The 17437-nt window shown below is 43.9% G+C and overlaps 1 long non-coding RNA gene across 3 annotated transcripts in view; it reads left to right on the forward strand.

Annotated features, from left to right (window-relative positions):
* The window catches only part of LOC124526636 (uncharacterized), a 55819-nt gene extending 38601 nt beyond the window's left edge, over positions 1 to 17218 (forward strand). For 2 of the 3 annotated variants that reach the window (XR_006965706.1, XR_006965707.1), the window contains exons 3-5: positions 10126 to 10369; positions 11809 to 12062; positions 14451 to 17218. This is a non-coding gene — a long non-coding RNA (uncharacterized LOC124526636). The remainder of the gene's footprint in view (positions 1 to 10125; positions 10370 to 11808; positions 12063 to 14450) is intronic. The other variant, XR_006965708.1, reaches the window with a different exon arrangement.
* The last annotated feature ends 219 nt before the right edge of the window (positions 17219 to 17437 follow it).

Genomic DNA, 17437 nt, shown 5'->3' on the forward strand with positions numbered 1-17437 from the left:
AAACATAAAAATTAGTAAGTCATAGAAGGGAAAAGTTTTGTGAGCTTAAAGTGGGGGAAAAGGGAAGCAAATCTTTTTATGGTTGATGACAGTAACCAATAGTGAGACACTGAATTTAGGGACCAGAGCATTCGGTCACTAAGGTCCCCATTCCTTTTGGAGAGAAGGGGTATATAACTAGTTCTCACTATAAGCCATATTAAACAACTTGCACGGCTATCTTTCCTCTTTGCTGAAATGTCTAGTCAACCTCCTGATGACCAGTTGAGGTTCCCTGACATCTTGATGCAGGGAGCAAGAAGATCCTGGATAGGAGATCCACATAGTCTGCTCTTATGAATGGTCTGTGTTTCTCTAAAATAAGCATTCTGATTTCCAGATGACTGAAGAGTTTGATTAGCAGGACTCTGTCTCCCCAGGCCAGATGCCACTCTTTGGGATCCTGTCTTGGTAACTACAAAGTAAAAGAAAACTTTTTTCCTTTATATTTATTTATTTTTTGAGAGACGGAGCACAAGTTGGGGAGGGGCAGAGAGAGAAGGAGACACAGAATCCGAAGCAGGCTGCAGGCTCTGAGCTGTCAGCACAGAGCCCGGCGTGGGGCTCGAACTCACAAACCACGAGATGATGACCTGAGCCGAAGTCGGATGCTTAACCGACTGAGCCACCAAGGCTCCCCAGTAAAAGAAAACTTTTGAGGGCCTCACAACCACAGTTTCATGAAAGACTCTGGGTAAGCAAATATGGACCAGCATTCCCAGGGCTCCTTACATTAGATGGGGAACTTATACAGATCACAGGTATCTAGAGCTGCATCTTTCCACCTGTTTTGGAGTTTTGAGGCAAGAACTCATTCTTTAATGAAAACACATCCAGAATTCCAATACATGAAATGATGAAAGTGTCAAGGCTCTGGCAAAAGAACGTAGGAAATCCTTTCTGACAGGCCTTTGGCTACTGTGCTTTCCACAGCTAACACACTTGCCCCTCTGGGGAAACTGAGGCACCTCTGCTCAAGCTCAATGCTCCCTAGAACATGGTGTAAAACCAGCTGGGTGAGACTGTATACCTGCAGAATGGAAACTTGATTTAGCCACTGCCCAAGGTAATAATAGCAATTATAAATATTCGTTTAAGTAAATTTATTTTGCACTTGCTATGTGCCAAATAGCACTTTATATATGTTAATTCACTGAATCCCCCCCAACAACCCCATGAGGTTAGGAAATATTAATACCTCCATTTTACACACAAGGAAACGAAAGTCTAAGAAAATTTAGCATCTTGCCCAAGCTAGTAAGTGATAAAACCAGGCTTTGGTTGTAGGAAGTCTGACCATAGAACCAGCCCTTTGAGCACTCCGGTCTTATTGGTTCTGTCTCAATACCTTGGGAAAGTTATTAATCTCATAGGATTTGTACACATGTGTCTAGTTTTAGTTTTCTTTCTCTTGCCTAAAAAGAGAGGAACAGGCAAGGGAGTCAGTCAAGCTTCAAAAGGGCCTGGACTGGAGGCCGGCTCTATTCCGCCCCTCTTTGCAACATTGGAAAACAAATGACTCCCCTCACAGCGTCAGGAAAATATGACATCCTTGCTCTATGCTGCACAGGAGGAGGGACTGCAGCATGGAAGCCATGGCTATAAATATCAGAGTTAATGAGGGAGGACTCCTGGAGACCTAAATGAATCCATTTTATGGGTTTGTCATACATCAGGTTAATATGATTCTGACAAATAATTATATTCAAAACTGGACAGGGATGGAGAATGCTGTTATTCCTTCTGGTTGTAATAGCAGAGCCTTCTGGCCAATGAAAGGTTGATGACGCCAACACTGAAGTGCAGAGTGAAACTATAACAATGTGTGGCATTTAGACAAAGGAGCTCACAGCTCTGCACCCACCCTGGCTCAGGCGATGGGATTGTCATTGTCTGATTCCTTAATGAGCAGAACAGCTCCTTCAGGAGGATGGGGTGGAGGCAGAATGGAATACTAATGTGGCTATTCTTTTTTTTTACATCAACTACATCATGGGGAAGGACATATACACGGGGTGAGCCCTGAAAAGAGGGTTTAAGTTTGCCTATGTCAAACTGTTAGCAGCTTCTTATTTAACTAGGACAATGGTTATTCTCTCTTGAGTTAATTACAGTGGCCTCTGAGGGAAAAGGGCTTCTTACTGAAGAATGGGGGCAGGGTGGGGGAGACACTATGAGCTGTGACATTTGTCACCTAATTGTGTTACCCTGAAGTCCTGGAGTTGTATTCTGGGCTGGAGGGCTGGGACTCCCAGGAAGACTGACCCCAAAGGAGACATTCAAGTTCATGGGCCTTTCCTCAGCCACACAAGTGGTTTCTTTCCAGCGCTATGGACTGTTCACCACACAAGGGCATCATCCCAGGGGGTGCAGAGAGGCTGAAGTTCAGCCCTTACTCTGTTCCCCCAACCTTGCCACCTGGAAGAAGGGGGCATTTTCTAATTTGAACAGAAGTGCTGTATGGGTTAGCAGTGGCCCTCAGCTTATCCAGCATGGTCAAGGACCAACAGCCTGGGCAGTTAAGGCAACAAAAGGGACAGTTGTTAGTCCAAAACAACTACCATTTGCCCTCCAGATTCTCCTTCCTTATCACTCTCAGCCTCCTCTTCTGTGGCATTGAGAGGAAAAACAAACTCATAGATACCAATACAGATTGGTGCTTGCCAGAGGTGGGGGTTAGAGAGGTGGAAGAAATAGGTTGAAAGTGGTCAAAAAGGCACAAACTTCCAATCATAAGATAAACAAACCCTGGGGATGTAATATACAGCGTGATGACTGTTGTTAACAATACCATATTGTATATTTAAAAGTTACTGAAAGAGTAGATCTTAAAAGTGCTCATCACAAGAAAAAAGGTAGTGACTGTGAACGATGATGTTAACTACACTTACTGTGGTGATCGTTTTGCAAAGTATACATAAATCAAATAACTGCGTGGTTCACCTAAAACGAATTCCGTGTTGTATATAAATTATATGTCAACCAAAATTTTATAACTTTTTAAAAGAGAGTGGGAAATGAGACACGCAGTCGCGACTACACTAAGAATAAAATTTCATTAGGCCCTGGCCTGACTCTGTTGGCACTGTTTGTTCTCCGCGGTAAGGACGTGTCCTCACTAATGCCCCTTCCTCTCTGCACCTCGCTCCTGCCCAGGAGCTCGTCAGCCAGGAACTGGCAGTGAGATGTTTCTTCGAATGTGCACACCAGAGTCCCCTTCCCACAACGAGGTCAGCCTGGACTTTGTACAGAATGAAAGTCAGGGAAGCTGCTTTAGCAAGAAAACAACACAGGAGCTGTCTCTCACCAATCAATCAAAACCGATAGCGGAGTCTTCAGCGTGTTTTTTTTCTTCATGACATCCTCCGAAGCCGTTCTGGGTTAAATCGGTTAGCTGACTTCTCCTTGAGGTAACTGTGGTGACTTCCACAAGAATGCATGCCAGAATATTGCCATGAGGAAAGAGTCTCCATTTTTGAGGACAGCTGCTCTTTCCGCCCATTCAAAAAAGTTGCCAGTAATGTAGGATTCTCTCCAGGCCACTGAACACTGGCCCAGGGACCCTCTTCCCCCGGCCTCCCAACCCCCATGTGCTCATCCTTCCTTCTACCACCGCCCAGTTGAGCAGGAGGCCTTGGGCTTGGGCGGAGCCTCCTCGAAAACAGAGAAAGGCCCTGTGAAGGTCAGGCCTCAAATCCAGTATTTGGAGAACACGTCTTCCTTCTTTTTTTCTTTCCCAGGATCAAGAAAGGATAAGGCCACATATTTTTCTAAACAACAGACACACAGCATAAGAGAAAATCATTTTTTTTTTCCAGCTAAGCTTCCCGCTGGGTTCCCCAGCCAACTTTCTGCAGCTCATAAAATAAACACCATTCCCATTTATCCCCCCAGCTCCAAGTCCATCATTACTTGGCTCTGCACAAATGGGCAGGTGGTGCTGCACAACAGGAACTAGATGAGCTCTTTTTTCCTTCCTGGACGGAAGAAAGAGGATTAACACAAAATCTTTTCTATGAGTGAATGGCAGGGCGGATAACTGGGAGGTTCGTGTGAATTTCATCCTGGAGAAAATTATGGAGGTGATAATTAGAATAGTCTTGCTGTCTCTGAAAGGGCAAGCCTAGAATCTGCCACATTGACCATCTCATGCATGGTCCAGATTGGCTTCATTAGATGGAGATGTGCAAACATGTGGTGAGGAGGTGGGGGGTGGGGGAACAAGGGGGGGGAACAATGTGGGTGGGCAGGGAGCAGAAATAACCAGAAATAACGAAGTTCTACTAGAAAGCATTACCTACTTTGTTTCTTTTTAAATATTGAAATTTGGGAGAACTTCAAGGAAGTAGGGAAAACATTTCCCTGTTTCAAAACAGGGAAAACATATAAACGAATGTGCATTTTCTGTAAAGTTAATAGACCTTCAGTGCCCTCACTTGCTTGGGCCTCAATGAGCGCTGAGAGTTTCTGGGAGTTGTAGAATGTTCTAGGTGGGGAGCTGAGGCCTGCTTATAATTAGAAAGCATTTCTGGATAAGCACAGGCTAACTTCAGAGCTGCTGATGCTGCCAAGTCTTTGTGTAGCTGAGAGGTGGCTATTAAGTGACAGTGCCTGAAGAACGGTCACTTCTTTGACATCTGTAGGCCCTGAGGCATGGTCTGAAGCTGGAAGAGGAACAAGGGGTGGCTGAGTCTGCAATCCATGTCAAGTGTGAAGTTTCCTAGGGGAGTGTTAGTGTTGCAGGGTGAGTGTTGACATTCAGAAACCACGTCTCCTCCTCGGGGAGATTCAGGACCTTCCGTCTGATATTAATGGCTGCTCTAGGGCCTCATCTAGTTGTGAACATGTAGTGTATCTGATCCAGTGTGTACCTATTGATACCTTTAAATACTAAGAAGACAATCCATACCTGTAGGGATACCACCAATCACCTTGGACTTGGGATGCCAAAATCCAACCTGAAGTACCCTAAAAGTCCCTATTCTCATGACTTCCTGGGGGAAAGATGGATCCCAGGTCAGAATGATCCTTCTAACTAGGGAATCCATTTCCTTGGAAGAATCTACACATAAAACTGGTAAGTCAGAATCCGTGAAGGGTCTGAAGGTTTCATCTTGCTTGCAAGCTAATAAGTTAGACTGCCACAGTTTTATTTACATGTACCACAATATATATTTTTATTTATATATGTATCTATATACACATATATGCACACACATATATATACGTATATATATGTATATACATATATACGTATATACGTATATATATATATACATATATATACGTATATATATATATATATATACACACATACACACACACACACACACATATATATATATATATATAAAACAGACAAACACACAGATGGAAGTCATGAGATCTTTGGGTCAATGACAAAGTCCATTTATTACTCTCGTCAAATGCAGCATGTTGGAGAAATATCCCCCAAAGTTTATGCCGGGAGGGCCAAATGGCACCCACACATGTAGTGGGATGCATTATTGGAGATAACCTCCAATAGTTTTTGAACCTCCAGAGTTCAAAAACTCTGCTCTTGTATAAGGCTGCTGGCAACCTACATGTCCTCTTTCTCTGGAGAGAAAAAAACCTTAACTATAATCTTGAATTTAAACTAATCTTTTGGTAGTGGAGGGGAAGTATTTATCTTTCTTACCTCGAAACATCTCCAGGGAGAGAGATGTCACTAAGCTTTAGTATCCTGAGATGTCTCCTAATACAGACATTCTTAATTTGGCTGCAAATGTCTTTGCTCAAAGAAATGTGAGATCTTTGTGGAGAATTGTCTCTCAACAAAAACATGTAGGTAAAATAAAACTACCCTCCCTCAGTAAGAATCTAGTTAGTTATACATAGATTTTCAGGAACATTTTATATAATTATACCACCCCAAATATTGGTCTTTTGGGGAATAGAAAAAAGAGCAGTAAAGGGAAGTGTGGCTACTTTCCACATTTATCCCTCTATTATCAACCACCTATGAGAAATAACATTCTATTAAGGGTCATTGGAGTCCAGGGGTTCCAGGCTGTGACACAAATAGTGGTCAGAGGAATGGCAATAAAGACATAAATTGAGAGGGCATCAGCCCAGGGGACAGCTCAATAAAAGGCATGAGATAAACTCCCTCTTTCTCAAAGGACTGTAACAGAATGAGACTCTTGAAGCATGGGGTCTTACAGTTGGAGTATAAGGGTACACGTTTTTGCTGCAATGTGTAGCTAGCTTGCTGAGTTTTCCTTGGCCTAGAGACGGGCTGGACCATCCCAATCAGAGGACGCCCAGGCCCTGAAAATCTTGGCTCTTTGCTCACTTTCTTTGGACCAAAATGCTTTTGACTTGTCTGCGCACTGCTCTTTGGCTAACAACCATCTCCCTGGGCTTCCCAAAAAAGAAGACAGGGAGTTTGTTTTTCTTTAAGGTGTGGAGGAACTCAGCCCCCAAAACAAATCCCTCGTTGACAGCGCAGTTGAGCGGTTCATCATCACCCCCCTGCCTCACTGTGGGCTGACTTTCTCCTGTCTGACCTGGCAAGGGCCTCAGATTTTCAAGCTGCAGTTTTGCTTTCCAGCTTCCACCCCGTGGCACACCTACCTCTTCCATGCCTCCCTGTACCCAAGCAAAAGATTATCTAAATCCCTATTGCAGGTGAGGGAGAAAGCAGTGTCATGAGTTGTAAGGATGAGGTTCCTCTTAGTTTGAACCATATGAAATTCTTTTCCTGAAAGTCATAAAAACAGTTAAGAATTGGCAATTTCATGATTCGCCTAAGGTTCTTCCTGCTGAAAGCAGCGTGGGTATACATCACATTGGTTCTGCAGTTGGTCTCTGGATAAGACACTTCCTCTTTGGGTAAAATTTCTTCTCATTCGAGAGGCTCATTCGATACCATGATTCCAAATACTGCCCAAATACTGAAATGGATAACTCTAAAGTGTGTACCTCCAACTTCAGCTCCTCTCCTGGCCCACTGGACATGCCCATTTGTATATGACAAATGCACCTCCAATCTAACATGTCCAAAATGAAATCACCTTCCTCTTCTCAGACCTGCTCGTTCTATATTCCTTCTGGCAAATGGCTCCACTGTCTGCCCAAAGTCACCAAGATCTACCCAGGGAACATGGTTGGCTGCTCTCTCCTTGATCTCTACCTCTAGACACATACATTACTATCTCCTTAATGGTGGTTAATTTATTTCCTACTTCCTCCCTGCCCTCTTCTAAGCCCTCAGAATTTTTACTTGCCCTCGAGCAACAACAATCTCTTCATTGTTTTCCCTGCCTCCAATTTTCTCACACCTCCAAATGATACAGAATCCTTCAACGAGAGAAATATTTCTAAAACACAAATCCAAAGGTTGCTCCTCTTGATGTGTCCTGTTGTCTTTATGATAAAGTCTCTTTTTAATGTTTATTTCCTTATTTTGAGAGAGAGTGAGAGAGGCAGAGAGAGAGAGGGAGAGAGAGAATTGAAAGCAGGCTCCTTGTTGTCAGCGCAGAGTCTAACATGGGGCTCGATCCTATGAACTGTGAGATCCTGACCTGAGCCAAAACCAGAGTCAGACGCTTAACCAACTGAGCCGTCCAGGTGCCCCTATGATAAGTCTTTATCCCTATGGCCCATAACACTTTGTATGTCATGGTTCTCAAAGGAGGTTGGGATCAAGCAGTATTATCCCTTTTGAGTTATTTGGGGTTTCTCAGTGACCAGGATGTTACCGACATTTAGTGGGCAAAGGCCAGGGATGCTAAACATCCTGAATGGGAGAAGAAATTTTACCCAAAGAAGAAGTGTCTCATCCAGAGACCAATAACTCTTGAGTTGAAACACATTGCTGGGTTTTTTGGCCACTTAGTCAGTCTGATTTCTACCTACTCAGACTTCTTAACTTTGTGCTGGAAATGGGAGGGGTCTATTATCTTACACCTGTTTTTGCCTCCCCCATTCACCAGCTTCTATATTTGACCACTCCTTCCTTTCTACTTATCCTGTGAGAACTCCTCTCAGATGTTATAGGTCTGAGATTCCCTCCTTCCCTTCTCCTCCTCAGCCTGGATCTGGATCCTGGCCTCCAAAGTACCTTATGCTTCCCTCTCTAGTACTGGGTTTGGAGGTATCTCCCATTCCATGGTGAGGCCTGAAGGGCAAGCCAAGCTAGTTTGTTTCTGTGTTCCTAGCATGGAGCTAACATTGTAGTAGCTTCTCAATGAATTTTTAAATCTATAGAGTATCTTCCACTTTTTGTCAATATCTTTTACATCTGAATATTAATACATCTGCTTGGTAAGAATTCAAACGGTACAAGAAAGAGAGCAGGTAGCATAGTCAATAGAATTATCTGAGTTTGAATCCAGGCTTTCCTGCTTAACACATCAGGAGATAACAGAATACCATTGCACAGTGATGAATTCTAAGTGCTCTAGAGGCTTATGTACCAGCTCTGCCCCCCTATTAGCTCTGTGACTTTGGGCAGGTTACTTGACATCTCTCTGCTTCAGTTTATACAAAAGTAAACTAAAAATAATGAAATCTGCTCCACATGGTTTTGGATGGTTAAATGTGATAATACACACCAAACACTTAGAACATCGCCTGGCCCAGAGCAAATACTCAGTAAATGTTAACAATATTATGATAAATAATAGCAAGAATTCATAAAAGGGTATATATTAAAGGCACGAGCTTCCCTTACCAGTGACTACCATTATTAATATTGTCTATGTATTACTCCAGACATGTTATTATATAGATACCCAGTATTTCTGAGCTTTCAAAAACAATAGGAGCAAATGACACATTTCTAATTTTTCCTCATTTACAAATATGCTAGAGATCTCAGTCATTGTTTTAATGGCTTAATAGTTTAACAGTTCTATGATTTATTTACTAGTTTCATAATTTTTTGACCAACTCCCCAAACTGGGGATAATTATTTCCAGTTGTTCACTGTTGCCGTAAAAGCTTTTTGTTGAGTAAGTGCATTTATCACAAATACTTATCTTTCCCTTAATGGAAGGCAATCTCAAAAACTGCAGAACTTTTGGTTGCCTGGCTTCCTCAGGGTCTCTTACACTGCCCTATATTGATGGAGTAGAGGTGCAAATGACCTGGGGTTATCTTGTCTGTCCCTTGACTCTTCCAAGCCCCCAGAGGCTTTATAGTCTTTGGGATCCACACAGCCTGAATTTTCACCAGTAAATACATCAGATAATTGATTACTACTGCTAAAAATGATTGAAGAAGACAATTTAGGTAACACAAACAGACTTTATTTAATACTTCATAAAGTGGATGTGTCCATCTGGAGAACTGCGAGGTGGAAGGCAGGAAGTGTTTACAGAATAAAGAGAAGGAAGTAAGTACAGAGCCCAGAGCTGGCTTGGTGTTTGGGGAATGGCTGATTAGACATTACTAGGACATAAAAGCTGCCTACGTTTTGGGTGGCTGACGTGGCCCCCTAGGCAGGGGGTGCTCCTTCTTGGGCCAAGAATTTTATTTCAAGACTGTTGTTGAAAAACAGTGTGGAACTATAAACTCCAAGGTGACTGCTGCTGGGCAGAAGAGGGGGGGGACCTGCTCCTTCATCTTTCCAGATAGGGAAAATGATTCACAACCGTCAGAAATCTGATAAAAATTTTAGAAGTACATGCAATCAGTTATATAAATGATAAAACATAAATCATGGTTCTATTTGCTCTGTGACAACTAAAAGAAATGGCCAAGTTGTCATCAATACAGAAAATAAATACAAATCCATGTAATACCTAAGTGAGTGTTCCCACTCCCTCCCTCTCCTACAAATATACTCACCTTGTGCCTGTGGATGGCATTGGAAGAGTGGAGGAGGCTGGAAGTAGGAAGGAAGGACCAGATGGAAGAGGTGGGAAAATGTCAGTGAGAAATTCTCCTGTGTCCCAGTTTTGCCCAGAGCTGCTTTTGCCTCAAGCTCTACCACAGAAACTGTTCAGAAAGGAGGCCAAAGAGGAGAAACTCCTCTGTGAAGCTTTCCAGGGGTAGACATTTCTGAAAAGCTGATTGTGTTTCTTACCCATCCTGCAGGCCCACCGTCACCCACATCCAGTCAGCACAAAGACTGAGACAATAAACCCACTCCACAAAAGTTCCTGGAATCCAGGCTTGTCAGAGTCAGACTGCTTGAAATATGCAGTTCCCCTCTGGAAGATTTGTTCCTCATGAACCCATGCTTTACTAACTGTCAATTGGAGAAGCAAAGGCAGGAGTCAAGACCGTGTTCTTGGCATCTATCTTCTGAGGATACCGTGCCGCCGCACGAGGGATTAAGGTGAGTGATAAAGAAACATCTCACATTTGCCCTGGAGGAGTACCTCATCATTCTATTGTATTTTGTACAGAATCAGCCATTTTTTCAATCAGATTTTTCCTGCTTTCGTTTCTGCACAGTCAGGTTGGCTGAATGGAAAGACTAGCCCGTTCATCTGGAAATGCCAGATGTACTTTTTCTTAAATCCTGGAATGCCTGTCACTGAACACGGCCAAGCTTCCATCTGGAAGTTTCTGCCCGGTGCTGCACCTGGGCTACCGGCTCCTGGGGCTGCGAGGGCTCTCCTGTTGGACTGAGAGTGCCTGAGCGTCCCCCTTGCCTCTCTACTCTGCAGAGGGCCAGCCTGGAGTGGCGGGAAAAGCGTGAGATTTAGAGACAGCTTCTATCAACACTCCTTCCTAGCTCTGTGACTTTATTTCTCACAGTTGACACTCAGTACATTTAGCTATTATTATTAGCATTTATTAGTGACCAAATGTCACCAGCAAAAAGGCACGGCTAGTCCCCTGCTTCTCACTCTGCGTCCACAGATGAACTTCATCTTCATCAGCTGGGAGTTTATTAGAAAGGCAGAGTCCGGGGCGCCTGGGTGGCGCAGTCGGTTAAGCGTCCGACTTCAGCCAGGTCACGATCTCGCGGTCCGTGAGTTCGAGCCCCGCGTCAGGCTCTGGGCTGATGGCTCGGAGCCTGGAGCCTGCTTCCGATTCTGTGTCTCCCTCTCTCTCTGCCCCTCCCCCATTCATGCTCTGTCTCTCTCTGTCCCAAAAATAAATAAACGTTGAAAAAAAAATTAAAAAAAAAAAAAAAGAAAGAAAGGCAGAGTCCCAGGCCTCACCCCTGAGCTGCTGAATCAGATTCTGCACTTTAGCAAGATCCCCAGGAGATTTCCACACACGGTCGGGTTCTAGAGGCCCTGTGGTTGACACTTTGCACCTCCCTGAAAGGGCCAACCAGCCCGCTTTATTCAGAAGAACAATCTCGCCTAACATTCTCCTTGTGATAAACATTTTCCCACAGCCCCAGACTAGACCTGTGGTCATGTGAAATATGGAACTTACTTAACGGGAGCAAGGGGACAGAATATCTGACTTTGAGTTTTCCCATCACCATGTTTAACTCCCATTTCATAGCTATTTTGCTTTCTTCTTTCTGAAAAGTGTGGAGCATTATTTTTAAAAAGCCCAGCCTAAGTCATGGATAAGACCTTGTGGTGACTTTTTATACGCCTTTCTCCCAAAACATTTCTTTTAAGGAAGAAAAGATTTCCTACAGACCACCCCCCCAGAGGAATCTTCCCCCTTCCCACCTTGCTTTTGGGGGGTCAGACACGGCACTGATGGGGCTTGGCCATGAGCCAAACTGGGGTGGACACCCCCCCCTTCAATGAACATCACAGGCCCTGCCTATTAAATGCTTGTTTATTTCCACTGTACACACAGGATCCCAGGTCATTTGCAACGGCAGTGTTTTAGCATGACCCGCAATGCCTGCTTGCCAGAGAGCAGCAGCCCTTCACCAGGACCGACGAATTAGAGATCGAGGCCTGCTGCTCCCGAAGCCCCGGCTTCCTGGTCAGAGGCCTATGGTTACCATCCGTGGCACTGCTGAGGGCCTGTTTGGAAACAACGATGCTGTCTGGGCTGTGAGCTATGGCACTAAACGTTTACGCAAAGAGACCTCACCCTTATTTTTGGTAATAATTTCCTATTTTTCAATGTTCTCTCGCCAAAAATGTCCACTGTGTAAAACTTCCAGCAGGAGTGCTCGTTGTCACCCTTGGTGTCCTTGACCAAGAGTTGTACAAGGTCCTGGGCTGCACGGGATTGCTCTGAGACCACTGGAACCCAGGGAGGGGCTGGCTGTGGGTTCTCAAGTTAGTAAGATACTTAGCAGGGATTTGGTCATTTGCAAATAATAGAAACGCAACTCAATCCTAGCTCAGGTGTGCTCAGCCACTGGGAACAGTGCTGTGTGGCTCACAGGGAGAAGAAAGGGCTGCAGAACCAGGGCATTAGTGATGCCCGGGGAAGTCTCAGTGGTTCCAGAATTTGTCCTTTGTTCAGCACATGTGTGCACGCACGCATGCTGGCTTCCTTTATACCACTAGAGACAATGCTGAAAGTAGCTCTTTGCTTCATTGTTTCTGTACTATGTCCCCAAGGAACCTGCAAGCTACTAGCTTGCTTTTGTACATCCGCAACTCCACACATGGCAAGCTAAAAATGGTTTTAAATTTTTAAAGGGTTGTAAAACAGTAAACAAAGAAAGAAGCCTATGAGACAGGACCCTATGTGGGCTGCAAAGCCTAAAATATTTACTATGTGGCCCTTAACAGAAAAAGTTTTCTGACTCCTCGGAGGAAGGGGACAGACTCTCAGCCCCTCCACCAATTCCAGCAGAAATGTCCTCAGGAGATGTGCGCATCCTGGAGGCAGTCAAGGTGGCCAGGGAGATCAGGAGAGTCTGACTGACCAAGCTAGAGTCATGTGACCTTGTGGGACTGAGGGAGCAGGGAGAACAGGGCCACTGCCAAACTGTAGCCTGACGGGACAGGAAGGAAGTTCACACTGCCCTGCCCTCTGGCTTCCTGCCAGTGCCTCCCTTTGGCCAAACCGAACCAGAACTAGGGGGCATGTCCTAGAGCTCAGCCTCCGGGGCATGGAGCGTGGGTTGGTGGAATGGATCGGATGGAGCAAATGGGGAAAATACAGACACAAAGTGCACAAGAGAACAAGTTTGTATTCTGGCTCTCCTCAGAGATGGCCTCACGCATTTTCTACCTGTGGTCACAGAGGCCTGAGCTTGGAAGGACCCACGCTTGGTCCAACCCTCTGCTGTCGCTATCTTGAAACAAAGGGCCCTGCATTTTCAGTTCGCCCTTGGCTTCACCAGTTGCAGAGCCTTGGCTCTATTCTTAGGTCTGCGTGATCTCAACAAGTCACTTTATCTCTTCTGACTTTCAGTTTCCTGATCTAGAAAATGATCTTAACAACATTTTCCTCTCAGGGTTGAAGAGCAAATGAGATTTGTATGTAAAGGGCCTGCTTGAGAGAGTGAGCCATCAACAAAGACAATTTCCTTCCTTCCCCCAAAGTGCTCTTTCTCCAATTTTCCCCAGAGATGGACTTTGGCAGCTTTGGGCAGGCAGCTCAGGAAAGAGCATGCTCTAAAATGCAAGAAGCAAGTCTGGGTAACCCAACTACAAAGAATACCGGCCTTATTTCAGGCCACGAGCTGATCAAGAGGGAAGGAGGGACAGAGGAAGGGAGAGCTAATTGGTTGTTTTGGCCACTAGTCATTTAGAGATCATTAGAAAAAAAAAAAAAAAAAACCTTAAAAATCCCCCAGCTCCCTTGTTTGATTTGTGAGGAAACTGAAGGCCATAAACATCAAAAAACTTGCCTGAGGTTCACAGAAATAGTGCAGAGCAGAGCTTGACCCCAACCCAGGATAACTAGGTAGTTCATAACTAGGTAGATAACTAGGTAGGATAACTAGTTCAGTGAGCTCTAGACTCCCTCCTGTTAAATTAATTAAACAAGGAGCCTTTAGACTGAAGAGGGTCTAATGCCACGGTGGCCTAGATAAGCAAACCAAAAATCCAAGCCTGTAAATGCCTCAAGGTTACAAAATCGAAACACTAAGGAAGACCAGACACAAACAGGCAACTAGGCTTTCAGTTACAGCCAATCAATTATTTCCTTTTTTTTTGTTTTGTTTTGTTTCCGCATGTTTTCTATATAAGCCTTTCCCCTGGCTCCCCATCGGAACACCCCTGACCACCTGGGGTTTTGGCATTGCCCCATTCAAACAGAGATATGCTCAAATGCCATCGTAAAATGTTTAATATGCCTCAGTTTATCTTTTAACACAACATACCCATGCTCGTACCAGACACTGGACATGGTTTGACTTAAATATAAGGCTTGGGAATTATTATCAATTTGTTGTGGTCCAAATCGTCCTTTTACAATTTGCCTTTTCTCCTCCTCACTCCCCTCCCCTCACCCCACCCCCAAATCCCCTCCCTCTTTCTCTGCACCTTCCAATTCAAAGAAACTCGGGGTTTTTTTTTCCTTAGGGACATGTAATAGCATCATGGGTGCCATGGGCCTCAAACTGAAGGGCCTCAGGACTCTGATGAAGCCGACGGCAGGATGTCCTGAACACCACAGCGCTTAATGGAATCCGCATGAAAATTTCATTTTCTCCGCATAATGACTCGGTTCTAAAATATTCAATGTTTTGTGAGTCTCATTAAGGTGAAATAATTCTATTCTAACTTGAGTCATAGATTTTCTACCTGCTTCTATTCCTAAAGGCTTTTTGCAATTCTCGTCAGAGTATTTTTCTTTTTTTTTAATGCAAAATTGTCTTCTATCCCACAGAAAGCTTTAATCTGGTGAGGACAGTCTCTCTCCTGGCAACATCCAGGATACTAGATGAACAGGGGTCAGCTGGGAAGTTTGAAGAGAAACCTTGGTAATCTGCAAAACAAAGCTGGGAATTCTCTAAAGAATGTTTAGCAAAGATACTACAGTTTGAAGTGAATAGGAAGGGTTTTGTTCACAGGCTCTGCCTGGCTGCTGGATTCAAAGAGTGTTCAGCCCCAGAAAAGAACATCAATGTCTTACTTGGAAATTAAACACACACACAAAAGGCTTCTTTACTGCCCACGTTGAGTTTTGCTTGACTGTAGGAAGGTTCATCACGCCTGAAAATACGTATCATTGCCTCTGATCCGAAGCAAGTGCTACAGAGGAACAAAGACACGTCTTCTGGCTTTGGGGAAACAAATTGTCAAGGAATTTGCTTCAGAAAGATCTACAAAAGACCCAAATGATTCTGTAGAGGGAGACCTTGAAGTTTGGTCTGTGGATTGTGAGTGGGGTCGCTGGCCCTCATCCCCTAGACCATGTTTGTGACCTCAGGCAAGACACGTGAGCTTGTTGTACCTTTATTCCTGCATTTGAACATCAGGGATAATACTTGCTGCCTACTTACCCTCAAAGGGATATGCGGGGATTAGCCAATTAAAATTTGCCAAATGCCTGAAAATCAATGGAGGGAAAAATCTATATGCCTATAAAGTATCATTATCATTCCCCTCTGTCTACCTTTTCTCTCTCTCTTTTTCGCTATCGTCGGAGACTTCATGAGCATTGCCTGAGGTTTTGCTTTTGGTTGCTATATCGCACAATGACCATCTCCTTTGAATGATTTGTTTGAAATTGGTCCTTTCTATACTATCAGGGGGAGGTTTCCAACGCAAAGCATCCTAGACTGACTGTCAATAGGTCATACCTGGCAAGGTTTCCTTTGGGTTTATCTTCAGAGTCCCATAGGGTGGAAAAAATCAACCTATTTAAGGTATAATACAATATAATTTGGAAAAATTCACCAATTAGTGACTCAAAGCTGGTGAAGAATAAAAATAAAGTCACTTTAGAGCCCTGTTACAATCCTTAAAGAGATGCAACTTTCAGCCAAAACAATAATACTTTATATATTACAAATATTGCCCCTCTGGTTCTTACAACCACCTGTAAAATGAGTATAACACAACTTGGTCATATTATACTCATTATACAGCTAAAAAAAAAAAATTGAGATTCAGAGAGGTTGAGTGATTTTTTCCACAGTATTTAGCAATGCATGGCAAAGCCAGGTCTAGATTCCAAATTTCTGTAACTTCTGGTTCCAAGGGCAATAGATTTTCCCACTACACCTTGCTGCTATCCTTTGACTATGGCTCAAATGATATTAAAAGCACAAATATTATTGCTTTGATACTCCAATATGTGTTCTTTTTTTCCACACCACCAAACAACTCCATTCTGGCACTGTCTCCCTGGAGATAGCACCAGATCCCGCTTCAGTCCTACAAGACTGTCTCCCTCATTTCAGATGCCAGTTGTAAGTCCGGATAGTCACTCCTTCTGACAACATACTATAGCTTGGAGGTTCTGATGACCTTCTCCTCTGGTTTGATTAATGTGCTAGAGCAGCTCACAGAACTCAGAGAAACACTTTGCTTCCTAGATTGCCAGTTCATTATAAAAAGGATGTACTCAGGAACAGCCAGGTGGGAAAGCTGCATAGGAAAGGTAATGGGGAGGGATGTAGAGCTTCCATACCCTTTCCAAGCATGCCACTGTCCCTGGATCTCCTTGTGCTCACCAACAAGGAAGCTTTCTGATCCTGTCCTTTTGGGTTTTTATGGAGGCTTCAGTACACAGATATGATTGATTAAATCTTCGGCTCTTGGTGATTGAACTCAGTCTCAGCCCCACTCTCCTCCCTGGAGCTGGGGGTGAAACTGAAAATTACAACCCTTTAATCACTTGGTTGGTTCCCCTGGCAACCAGCCTCCATCCTTTGGTTACTTAGGGACTTTTCAAAAGTCACCTCATTAACAAAAGACACCTTTATCGATTTCTTCCATTAGGAAATTCCATGGGTTCTAGGAGCCCTGTGCTAAGAACAGTGGATGAAAGCCAAATATATATTTCTTATTATAAATTACAGTGTCACAAGTATCCTTTCCTTTACTTCGCAGACCACCTGGACCTGTGCAACATATCTAACCTGATAAAGAACCTGCAGAAAGCCTGGAATAGAATGCCCTTTCCAAGACCACTTCCTGTGTGCTTTGGGATCACAGGATGCCAAGTGCTCACTCTCTAATTCTACCCATGCTGTTGCTCTGACATGTCTAGCGTGTGGTAAGCAGTCAGCCTATCAGGAATATTTGGTAGGCCTTAATGCAGAGATGGAAAATAGTTATCATCGTTAAAAAAATAAAATTCAAGGGGTGCCTGGGTGGCTCAGTCAGTTAAGCATCCAACTTCGGCTCAAGTCATGATCTTACGGTTTGTGAGTTCGAGCCCCGCATCTGGCTCTGTGCTGACAGCTTGGAGCCTGGAGCCTGCTTCGGATTCTGTGTCTCCCCATCACTCTGCCTCTCCCATGCTCGTGCTCTGTCTCTCAATAATAAATAAACGTTAAAAAAAATAAAACAAAATAAAATAAAATTCAACTAAGTAAATCTTAAAGATCTTATTGGCT

This window comes from Lynx rufus, unplaced genomic scaffold, assembly GCF_022079265.1.
Source record: "Lynx rufus isolate CCGP_SWC_20201006 ecotype Redwood Valley unplaced genomic scaffold, mLynRuf1.p SCAF_5, whole genome shotgun sequence".
In the NCBI taxonomy this organism is placed as follows: Eukaryota; Metazoa; Chordata; class Mammalia; order Carnivora; family Felidae; genus Lynx; species Lynx rufus.